Source organism: Haemorhous mexicanus, chromosome 6 (assembly GCF_027477595.1).
Source record: "Haemorhous mexicanus isolate bHaeMex1 chromosome 6, bHaeMex1.pri, whole genome shotgun sequence".
Lineage (NCBI taxonomy): Eukaryota > Metazoa > Chordata > Aves > Passeriformes > Fringillidae > Haemorhous > Haemorhous mexicanus.
Window position 1 is genome coordinate 4,938,452 of NC_082346.1, and position 13,036 is coordinate 4,951,487.

A 13,036-nucleotide genomic window follows, 5' to 3' on the forward strand; every position below is an offset into this window, starting at 1 on the left:
GAAAAGTGGAAAATCTGGTGATTTTTAAAAAAATAAAATAAAAAAGAATCATCACTTCTTTCCTGCTGCTGTATGAGTGGATGTCAGTTTAGTTTGTTGAAGAAGGTCCTTCCCAAATGATGCAGATTATATGTGTAAAGCTGTTCTTTGTTGGGTGGGTTATTATGAGGGCTGTCTGCCAAACATTAAATCTGATAAACTATTAGCTTTTGGGTTTTAATCATGTCAGTCGTGTGTTTTCTAGGTTTCTTGTATAATAAAATGAAATTTAGAATTTTCACAAGTCTTATGATGATGTTAATGCAGGCCTGTAGCAGAAGATGTTTCAGGACCATAATATATGAAACATCCTGTGTTCATCTATCTATATGAAGATATTATAACCATTAATATTATAATCATTATTATTAATATTTAAAACGAAAAATATGGTTATCTGGAACACACATACATGTAGAGCAACAATATTGCAAATGCTGGAGAAAAATAAAAATGTAAACAAATTATGGATAAATATAAGATTTGCTTAATCCCTCCATCATAGTTAAGACTGATATTGCCATTATTTTAATTTTTAATACCTTTGATAGATAAACAAAATTACTTTGTTGTTCAGACAGTGCTTGCAAGAATTAAAAAAAAGGTAGATTGAGCTAGGAGAACATTGAAATAAATCCCTGTATCTTTTGAACCCATACTGAAATAAAATAAAGCAAAGAATACATGCTTTGCTTGTCCAAATTTATACTGTAAAATATGCAATATAAATAAATAATTTAGGTGAAAATGGATGCCTAGAAATAACAAAGAGATGACCAAATAATGAAGGGCTAAAGGATGCTTTTTACATCTGATATAACTTCATTGTTTATAATAAGTAGTTGCCATATAAAAATATAATTTATATAATATTTCAACTTCATATTAAACATATTATAATAATATTTAATAATTAATTAGAATATAACAATAAATAATAATTGGTAATGCCATTATCAGTAAATATGATATAATTAATATTTTAACATGATTTTAAAATAACATTTATATAATTTAAAAAAATTCATGGCTTCTGTATGAGAAAAAGAGGCAATTTGACAGGCAACAGTGGTAGTAAGTGACAGCAAGCACAAATCCTTGGCAACTGTCATTACCCTGCTGTTGGATTCACATCCCAAACTGTGGGATAACTTTGACCTCTCTCACTGTTACTGAGCCACCGTCTGTTCAAGTAGCTGTATTTTTAACTTAGCAAAGAACAATATTAGTCAGGTGCAGATTTATGCCTCAGAAAATTTGTATGGACTATTTATTTGTTTTTGGTGTCCTGTTGCTCTCTATTTAACAAGAAATATGGAGACCTGCTTTAGTTAGACAAGGATGAATAATGAGAAAATTGAACAGGGGAGTGGGATAGAAATTTTGAATTTCAGAATGTAGAACTAACTGAAAGTAGAAGTTCCTTCTGTAATAATTACAAAAACACCTCAGTGTTTAGGCCATGAATAAAGCAAAGTTTAATTGCTTTTACTATTCTGATACTTAGGAGTTACTTGAATATGAAAAGACAGTGAGGGCTTGATCTCATCCAATTTCTTTCTTGCTTCATCTTGATCTTTAATGCTGCTTTTGGCACAGTCACACTTGTGCTGATTTGGATCTTCCAAAGACTGGCTAAAATTGGATTGCTTGATCTTCATATGGGTGAATATTACACCTAGACTTTTGGCCTATGGTATAAAGTAATTTTTTGTCATTAATAGTAGCCCCAAATTGAAAGTTGGAGGCTTTTGTTCTCATTATTTTTAATGTTTTTATGCAAATAATGCCTTTATTTCGAGCTTATGAGATAATTCAATGTTCATTTTGTGTGAGGAAGGCATAGTGCAGCATAGCTGAAATACCTGCTGTACTTTACCATAATCCTGTCCTACAGCACTTTCTGCATTGCCCTTCTGATCCCAGCTTGTGCAAAGATTAATTTAGCCGAAATCTGAAATAAGAATCAGGATGAAAGTGTTAACACAGTTTCAGAAGGCATTTTGCGACTTTAATTAAGATGTTGTAGGCTTTTCTGAACAGTCAATTAATACTAATTTACAGTAGTTGAAAGACCAGAGCAAAAAGATAAAATTTTTACTGCCTTTATCATATTTTTGCTTTGTGAAATGTACCCCTCCCTTTGTGAAAAAAACCTGTTAAAATACTGAAGGGAAACAAAGCTCTAAACAACTTCTGTATGCCCACAACATTCGCCTGCAGTCAGCACTGATATCAAGAAGGTCAAGACTTCAACATTGTTCTCCACATCAAACAAAATCTGTTCAGGGCTCTGATGGAGCATCAGATGTACAGACAGCTACAAAGCAGTACAGACAATTTCTCTCTTATATCTCCTATATCTGAGAGAAACAGAGCTGAAAGTGTTCCCACAGGTCAGCCAAGGTAATCAAAGCTCCCCTCTGTTGCTTTTAATCAAGGGTGCTGCAGTTCAATCACCTTGTAATGATGATTCAGTTGATATTCTAATTTTTAGTAAGATTTCTTGACCTAGAAATTTGTCAGAGTAGCTGACAACAAAAGAGTAGCAAATTTCTAAATTAAAATAGCTTTTAAAACCTTATTGATTCCATTCAGACATTCCTGGAAGACAAAATTACAGTGAATCAGGCATGCCAGTCCACTTTACAAATTTTTAAGACTTAACAATGGATGGGTAGTAGCCAACAAGTTGACCCCTCTGCAAAGAATGTGATTCTCCATAATTAATCCAAAAGGAATTGATTCTGTCTGTGGGGGAAATCCAAGAGAGCAATTGGATTTTGCAATGTACCATAAAGGTGATGAAAGAAAAGACAAAAGTGTGCTATAACATGTTTAACTTAGATGTCCTCTTCAAAAGCTTTTTGTTGTTGGTGTCTTCTGTTTTGAGGGAGGAAATTGTAAACTGAGACAAAACTTGATGAATAGAGTCATCATGGAATCCCTTGGTTTGTGACCTTAAATAGAATTTAAAAAGGCTCTAAGTTTTTATTTGGTAGCTATTTTCTGAAAGGGCTTTTCCCAAAACCTTAAAGTGTTTGTGATGGCTGATTTTGTTTAATAAGGCATGGATATTAATATAATGGTACCCTGTTGTATAAAAGTCATTTTTAGTTACTTTTCAAAGGGCCACATTCTGGCTTTCTTATTATATGATTAAGTACTCAGCACCAAAGTAGCTACATTGATTTAATGGCATGACTTACTTTGGGAACTCTAAAAAGAAGACAAAAATATATCTGGGATTCCTATGTGGTCATTTTGCCATCCAAGAAATGTGGAAACTTGATTACGTGTATGTTTTTATGGTTTAAGTGAAATATCAGTTCAGTGCTGATTTTAATGAACGGGGAAATTTCCAAAATGTTTTAAGGGAGAGGAATTCACATCTTAGGCCTCAAACAAGTTTTGAGCTGTGCATGGAAACCTCCTATTGAAGACCAGAAGAGAGCTCATGTGTCACAAATGTTCTTCCTGAAGTATCACATTTTGTTATAAATCTGCTTTCCTCTCATTTTTTTTCTTTTAAAATATAGTCATACTATTTCTATGTTCACTATACATTAATATATATTTATATTCAATAAAATATTCACTATTTTATTGTGTTATTGTTCAGAAGACGTGATAAAAGCATTTTAAAGTAGTATTGTGATGTTTTAAAACTGATTATTAGTTTATTTAATTTTATCCTGGCAGCTGGATTGAATATGTTTTGCTATCTGGGAAACAGAGACAATTAACAATAAGCCCCCTATGCAGTCACTGTACAGGCATAATTGCTGTCAATTTGATTGAAATTTTGCCTGAGAAAAGACTGTCACCAGTTCTTACTTTTTAAACTAGAAGCAATAACCTACATATTATGCACTGAAAGCTCTCTTTAATTAGTTTTCTCAGAATCTAATTTTTTTCCTATATTTATTTGAGGTGATAAATTCTGAAAAATAATTAGGTGATTTATTTTCTTGTGATGTTCTTAAGAAATTTCATAAAATGACTTTACAGCAACTAGTTTCCTGTATTTTAGAAGTTCTGAATAAACACAGTTTGGGGCAGGTTAAGTGTATTTTCTTTAGAAGAGTTCAATTTCTCTGTATTTTCTATATTTATGATTTAAGGTGCTGTGAAATATTTCTTACACTGTGAAGAATTTTAATGACCGTATGCTCAGATTTTCTTTTTACACAACTACTATTAAAATTAAAAACTAAAAAAAGTTAAGAAAATAATATTGGAGAGTTTCTTTCATATCCTAAACTGGATTTTCTTTTTTAAACAGAATTAAATGTGCTCTCTGTTTCAAAACTCATGCCATATCCACGAGGCATTTGAAGTACCCAAAGTTATTAAACAGCAGCCAAATGTCATCAAAGTCATAGCTTAGAAAAATGGCACAAGAAAGATTTCTTTGCTAAAGTTTCTGTGTCCTTAATTAGGCCAGTAGCCACTAATAGAAATTTTCTTGCATGCATAAAGTTTCTTTGTAGGTTTTGCTTCAAAGGCTAATGTAAATCCATTTTTTTTGCTTTAAATTAAGCTTACATGAAACTTTCCATCCTTTGTACACTATTTCTAAAATGCACAACTTGTTAACAATACTTATAAGTGCTAAGTGAAATAAGTTGCAGAATTAAGTACAGTACTATTTGACATAAAAAGGAAAGAGCATAATACTTTAAAACCAAGTTTTTAAGGTCATGTGTGTTTCTCATGCTATGATTTCTAACAATAATTAATAAAATTCTGAATTCCCCATAGCGCAGTTCATCTGACTGGCATGGCAATTATGTTTTAGTTTTTAAGAGGGGTGAAAAATACTTCTGAATTCTCTACTGTTGAGGTATTCATGCAAATGTTTGCACTGTCATTTTAACATCATGAGGTACCTTATGAGATGGCTGCTGCAAATTCCTGGCAGCATTTTAAAATTTTATTTTAAGATTTATTTTATCAAATTAATTGAGAGCGGATTTTTTAATTTCCGGTTCTGTTTGTCCTGATCTGATCCTGGTGACAAAAAAACTCTGTTTGCAGTCAGCATTCCTTCCCCCTTGCATCCATTTAGCTGCTGGAGGAGTGCTCTGAGGAGCTGACTCTGAACATGGCTGCACAATGAGAGTTCTTGGCAGGCGACACCGAGGCACCAGAACCAAGCACAGAGCCCACGTTGCAACTGGAGAAACATTTCTGTGGCCATTCAAAAAAACCCAGAAGGTAAAACCCCAAAACCAGAAGTGAGAACCCCCAGCAAATGGCTTGAGGGGTGCAATTAAAAATTATTTTCATCCTGTCTTTTTGCATGGTTTAGCAAAACTAATGTTTACTCATTTACAGCTCAGTAAGAGGATAATGTGCTTAATGAAAGAAAAATCTACTGACAGCCACATTTATTGCCCTTCATTAGCATTGGTACTTAATTTAATATAGATCTGAATAGACATTAGGGAGCCTGCAGGAGGTTAAATGGTGAAAATGTAAAGAGATTATTGAATTTACTGTTTGGTTTCAGTGACATCAAACAGACATAATTAATTAGGTTTATTCCACTAGCAAAAATAATCAGAATGTAAGATTGGATTCATTAATGCTCTCATTTAACATTTTTTGGAAGTTTAATACAGCAATATGGAATATCTTCTTTCTTACTCTTTCTAAATTTTGGTGAGACCATAATTAAAATTTTTCTTTGCCCCTTCTCTTTCTTTTACCAAAATGGTAATTATGTTTTAGTTTTTAAGAGGGGTGAAAAATATTTCTGAATCCTCATGTAAGTGTTTGCACTGTCATTTTAGGATCATGAAGTACTTTATGAGATTGCTGCTGCAAATTCCTGGCAGCATTTTAAAACTGTAGTTTAAGTAGGGTTTAGTATCAAACTGAAGATACCATTTGGATATTTCATCAAACTATTAATTCAGCCAACATTTGTGATAAAGAACTTTTAATTAATGCAACCTTAAATATTCTAAAAAGCAAAATTTATTTTAAGATGGTGTATGTGTAGGTAGGAATCTACAGTTGCAGTGTACAATTCCAAGGAGAAATATAAATAGGATCAATTGTTCAACATAACGTGAAATGTTTGAATTTTTATAATCTTGTTGTAGCAAATTGTATCAAGAGCAAATAATTCACATAGTTTGCATATTTTGCATATATATTGTATAAATATACAATATATACACTATATATGCAATATATATATCTATTTTTTATACAGATTTCATTTTGGGGCAATTTTTTTTCTTACATACATTCTTTAGAAGCAAGTCTTTGGTTTTATTTTTCTACATAGCTTTTCAATAGCATTTCTTATCTTGGGAAGTATTAGGGTACATATTTTAGTGTTAAATCATTCATTCAAAATTTCAAAACATTCAAGTGATCTTTCACTAATTCTTTTAGAGTCTGATAATACTACAAATGCCTTTAAAGGCAATGTCTATATGACACTCATTACTGGCTATTTCACAAAAAAAAAGTCACTACTATATAGCTCTTTCTCTAAACAGAAGCATCTAATACTAATTATGTTGTGAGTCCAGTAATTAAAGGCTTGTTTACATATTCATGGAGGGATTTATGAAGGAAACTTCTGTTAGCAAGCCTGTGCCTTACACAATCAATTTAATACATTATACTCTCCTTTTAATAACAAAAATTATTCTGTGTACAATTCAGGTGATGGAATCACCAGAAGGGCTGTAATTAATGTTTTGTATATTCAGAGAAGGGCACAGATCACTGTTTTTATTTTTGCAGAAGTATGTGATAAATCTGCTATTTGTGCTGTATGAATCATTTACACAATCCTATTATTGCAGGATTTTTGTAGGATTTTGCTGTTTGTCACAAATCCTTCACTGGTGCATGTATTCTAGTTTCTCCGTGCGTGTGACTTGAGTGTTTTGATAGATTTTCAAAGTCATTAAGTGAGTCTTTTTTTTCTTTCTCTCATTTTCCTCTTGCAAGCCAAGTTCAAAACAAAAACTTCTGTGCTTTGTCTGCATATCTTTGGCTGTGTTTCATTGTGACATGCACTGCTGTTCTTTTAGCACCAAAATGTTGGCACACATTACTGAAAATTTCACACCATCTCTTGCTGGATCAGCAAGCTTAACCTACCAAAATCTGGTGTTGTTGAATGGTTTTTGACTGATAATCAATCTTTTTGCTGCTCGACAGTTGTTGCTGGGACACAGACTAGAGCAGGTGGCAGATGTGCCTTGTCTTTTGAGAAAAGAAAGAGTAGGTGAGCTTGGGCACAGAGTGACATATTGTGTGTCCATTAAAAGGGTAAGTACAACAGCAAAAAGTCACTGCTATAAGTAGAAAAGCCACCAAGACCAGAAAATAGGCCTTTTAACAGCCTTGTTTACAAGTTTCATAGAACTGGAAAATGACAGTTCATGGCGCAGGGTTCCACGTGCTCAAAAATCAGAAACGATGTTAAAAACATTCACAAATTCTCTGTAAAACATTCCACAGTATCTTTTTTATTTAAAAAAAAATCCCTGTTTATATGACCCCTGTTTATATAATGAATGGTAGTGTGCAGATTTTTAAAAAGCTACAGTATATTGAAGGTAGGTTTTAGAGGTGTGCAGGAACAGGCAGGACCTATTTTGTGTTTTCTCTCTCTAGCCCAGGACTGGCAGGGAGCATAGAGGGGTGTGACTGATCAGTATAACACTGATTTCAGTGTCTTTATCCATTTCAGTCCTCAACACACAGGTAACCAGGCCAAATGTCAGCAGCAAATATTTTTTACATGGGAATGGAAGATCAGTGATGTAGTGTAAAGCCCTGCAAATATGGACAAGTGATGCCATGGAAATCAGACTGACTTTTTACAGGTGTAGTTAAACATGATATTCTCAAGGTCAACACCTTTGTAGAAATTTCTTTTTCAAGCAGAAATCACAAAGTTTATCGGAACTGTATCATTTTGCATATAATTTCATTGCTTCAAGTGGCATCAGAACCTAGATGAAGTCTAACACTTAGTGATGCTGATGTCATGGTTTATTGGGATTTATTAATCTCATCTTTCTAAAATACTCAAATTTAACTTGAGGATTTGATTAAGTGAAGAAGGATTCAAACATAAGGTGAAAAATGGCATGATCTGGGATAAAAATCAAAAGCCATTGCTGCTTCTAATTTAATTCAGTATTTATAATAAATACATGTGACATATCAGTGATAGGGTGCCATTCCAACAGGAGTTCAGCAAACAAAAATGTGTCAAATTTCAAGCATTTAAATCCTATTTTGAGGGGGACTATTGTGGAACTAGTGCGGTGCAGAACTGTGCCAAAGAGTTGATTCTCTGTGGTGTGTAATTCCTGCATGTCATTTGGTGATGGTCAATGGTCATATTTAATTAACTACTGGAAACGTAGTAGTAAATTTTTAATTTAACTAGTGGAAATTTATGGGAGCACACACACTTAAGTGTTTGTTTGCAGACAAATATATTTAGCAGTCACTGAATTCCAAAATACAGTGGGTATTTTATTTATTCTCTTATTAACTTGTGTCTCTCCTGCCAGCTTTTATTGTATCTCCACACCTCATTACCATTGAATTTCAGGTGTTTCCAGTGTACTGCTTCATGCTTTTTTCATTATTTACCAATTTCTTCAGCTGGTACTATCTTATTTCTATTGGATTTAATTGCAGTGACTTTAGCAAACTTGCTGAGTAAAATAATTAAGTAGCTTCATAAAAAAATTGTGCATATCAGTCTTGCTATTGTGCAAAAAATGGCTTCTTGAACACTTCATGTTCCATTCAGCAATTTTTCAGGTTCTGTGTTTGCCATTTACCATGATCATGCTTCAGGGTGTGATTGCATTTAAAATAGAATATCTTTTCTGCAAGGGGTGTAAGTGAAAAGACGCATTCTAACCAGTGATCAGTTTGGAAGTGTTTAAATTCCAAGCAGCATTCTGAGTACTCTAGGGCTTTTTCTCACCAGCACATAAAATTTAAAGTTGTCTTATTTTATTTTTCAGGAAAAAAAAAAAAATCTTCTCTTTGAACTTGAAATTAATACATTTTATTACAAATTTTTCTGTAATGACTGTACTGTATGTTATTATTTCAGTGCTTTTATACTGAGATTTTGCATGAAAAATACCCATGAAATATGCAGTAAAATGTAAATCATCATATATTATGAGCTACTCCTTGTTTCAGGTTGGAGATCTCAAGACCTAAACCAGAGATGTGTTGTAAGACGTAAATGTTTTCTCTTGCATCATCATATATCAAAATAGAATTGATTATTTCCACAATAACTTGATCATATCCTGAAGGATAGAATAACCCAACCTTGCTCTTTGAGAAGGACCCCAGCAATATCTAGAGTACATTTGAAGGGCTTCTCTCAGAAAACTAATTTTATTCTTTTATTGTGGAAAATTCAGATTCAAATTATTATAATGGATTTTTACAGCCTTTTTCTGTTGGGAGGACCTTTTTTGAAATCTGAAAATATGCTGATTTATAAACTATTTTGGAGTCCTTCACAATACTGAAGTCTCCCTTCTAACTGCTCAGTGGCATTGAAGTCTTTAGTCCTTTTTTATATTTAATACAGGAATCTAGTGGTAACAGATATGCCACTGTCTTTTCTTCTTTAGATTTCTTCTCTTAGTTAACTCTACTACTTTCTTTGGCACAAGAATCAAAGGCACGTGTATCAGTGAATCACAGAATCACTGAATTATACAGAATAGCAGAATCACAGAATTACAAAATCACCGAGTTACATATAATCACAGAATTACCAAATCACAGAGTTACACAGAATCACAGAATTACCAAATCACAGAGTTACACAGAATCACAGAATTACATAGAATCACAGAATCACAGAATTACCAAATCACAACATTATATAGAATCACAGAATTACATAGAATCACAGAATCACAGAATAACCAAATCACAGGACTACCAAATCACAGAATCACAGGACTACCGAATCACAGAATCACCGAATCACAGAATCACACAGAACCACAGAATTACAGAATCACAGAATAACCAAATCACATAATCACCGAATCACAGAATCACACAGAACCACAGAATTACCAAATCACAGAATCACAGAATCACCAAGTCACAGAATCTCACAGAATCACCAAATCATAGAATATCAGAATCACACAGAATTACCAAATCACAGAATTACCGAATCACAGAATTACTGAATCACAGAATTACCAAATCACAGAATCTCACAGAATCACAGAATCTCACAGAATCACAGAATCACCAAGTCCCAGAATCACACAGAATCACCAAATCAGAGAATATCAGAATCACACAGAATTACCAAATCACAGTATTACTGAATCACAGAATTACTGAATCACAAAATTACCAAATCTCAGGACTACCAAATCACAGAATCTCACAGAATCACAGAATCACCAAGTCCCAGAATCACACAGAATAGCCAAGTCAGAGAATCACACAGAACCACAGAATTACTGTATCACAAAATCACACAGAATTACACACAATCACAGAATTACACACAATCCCAGAATCACCAAATCACAGAATCCCAGGATGACCAAGTCACAGAATCACACTGAATCAATCCCACAGAATCCCACAGAATCCCAGAATATATTGAGTCGGAAGGGACCCATCAGGATGGTGGAGTCCAGCTCCTGGCCCTGCACAGGACACCCCAAAAGCCACACCCTGTGCCTGGGAGCATTGTCTAAACTCTTAGTGAACTCTGGCAGGCTCAGCAGTGCCCCCACAAGAGTTTCCACAGCAGATTTTGATAAATGTTTTCTTCCAGATGGCCTTGTTGATGGCACAGTGACCACAGCAAATGTGTATTTTCAGATTTTAACTTTCCTTCCTGGCCTTTGGCCTTACTGTCCTGTCCATTAACATTGGCAGTTTGTAAATGAAATATGAGAGACCTTTGTGATGTGCTTTAAGCTCAATGCTGTTACTGGGGTAAGGGCATTTTCCACCACCATGGGTTGATTTCTGGGAGCAAGAATTAGCCTTAAAGAAGGAAACATGAAAACTTAACCAGATGTAAACTGATAGTCAAAAGTGATAATTAATTTGCACACACATAAGGCAAGTTGGTCAGGGTAAAAAACATCAGCAGATGGAATATTTTTTCAATAATACCTTGGGAACTTTTTTGTGATTGAAAAGCCATAGTTCAAAAATTGCATAAGATTATTATACAAATGGAATTGTTCAGATAAGCCAATGTGCTGCTAAACAAAAATGACTAAAACCTTTATGTGGAGCTTCTGCTTTTTCAACTGATTGTATAAAATGAATGAAGTATCTAGTACATTTCATCTATAGACATCTATAGATTAAAAACTGCTCTATTTCCTGCCCTTTTACCTGCTTAGAAAGCAATGTTTTATATTGTACTTTGGTTTAGAGCAGCAAAGAGTAACATGCATTCATTAGTTAAGTGTCAGTACTTTGTTTTGTGGGAATGCAGACTTTGATGCCCTTCCCATAATCCACCTGAAATCAAAGGGAGAGAACTTAAATTCCTGCACTAATTTCTCCACTGGGCTCAGGCTGTAAGATATCTGGATTTGACAGGGTGTCTTTCTGCACCTTTTCATGATATTTACATCTGTGGGAATATAATCATGATAAAGAGGTCTGTAATAAAATTCTGTATTAATAATAATAAAAATAGAATAATGCTATTTTCTATCTTGGAAATATACTTTCCAAATATGGCTAAAAATGGTATGTTGAATAAAAGAACATGGAAACAACAAGGTACAGCCAAACAAATTTAAATTAAATGTTAAAAAAAAATTAAAATTACAGCTCTATTTACCTAGGGCTTGGACTTGTGCTAACACCTCCCCAGCAGTATCCCAGAAGACAAATTTTTGATACAACCTTATGAATACAAAGAACCAGTAGTTATAGGGAAGTTTTTCCCTATCTTTCACATGGAAACAGATTAAGATTTTGGTCTGTAGAGCCATTGTCTAATCTCTTTGTTTGCACTCAGCCAGAGTGTTTAAATAAAAATATTATTCAAGAAATGTAAAACACTGAGACCTGTATCCCCACTGGTCTGAAGATTGCTGTGGGAATCTGTTTAAAATAATAAACAAATAATTTAATAATTAATAACAAATAATTTAATAATGTTAAAATATAAAATTGTTTATTATTACATCTCTGATGCCTGATATAAAATCACCCTCAACCCAAAATGATTGCCAGCCATGCCAGCTGGAGAAATTGAGTCAAATCCTGAGCAAGACAAAGAGTCTCCCAACCATTATCATTCTAGATCCAGTGCTCAAAAGTTCAAGGGAAAACTGGAGAGGAATGGTGAAGATAAATGGAGAGAAGGGGTAACTGAGAGGATTCTGCCTCTCCTCTCTGCCAAATGAAAGAAAATTGCTTGCATTGTAAACCATCAACCCTTCTACTGAGCTTGGGGTTGGCAGCCAAAAAGCCTGGGAGTTTGAACATCTCACCCAGACTCTGAGTTTCTATCATTCTGCATTTTTGCTGCAGTGTCTTCAAGGCTTGTCTTGTTTATTCTGTTTGGCATTTACACCTGTTTAATCCCCAACTAATTTTATGTTTACCTGAGTGCAAATAAGGTAACAACTCATATGAAATTGCAAGAGCAAATATTAATTACTTCTTTTTAACTCTTCCAATACTAAATCTTTTATTTCTTCAAACAATTTTCTTTGCTTCTGGAATGCTCAAGTGTAATCATAGTTTTTAGTATTGATTCCCTCTTCAGTTAGACATATTAGCAGTTTTAATTGGTAGTCATTTGCATATTTTCAATTATTTCCCAAAGTAACTTCATTTATTGGAAAGGAGTTATAGCATGGTTTTTGTAAATTCTACATTTCACATTCCTATCACACAAAAAATAATGAAGAACTTTGATCATTCCTCGATGAACCTATACTTTTATTTGTGTTTTGTG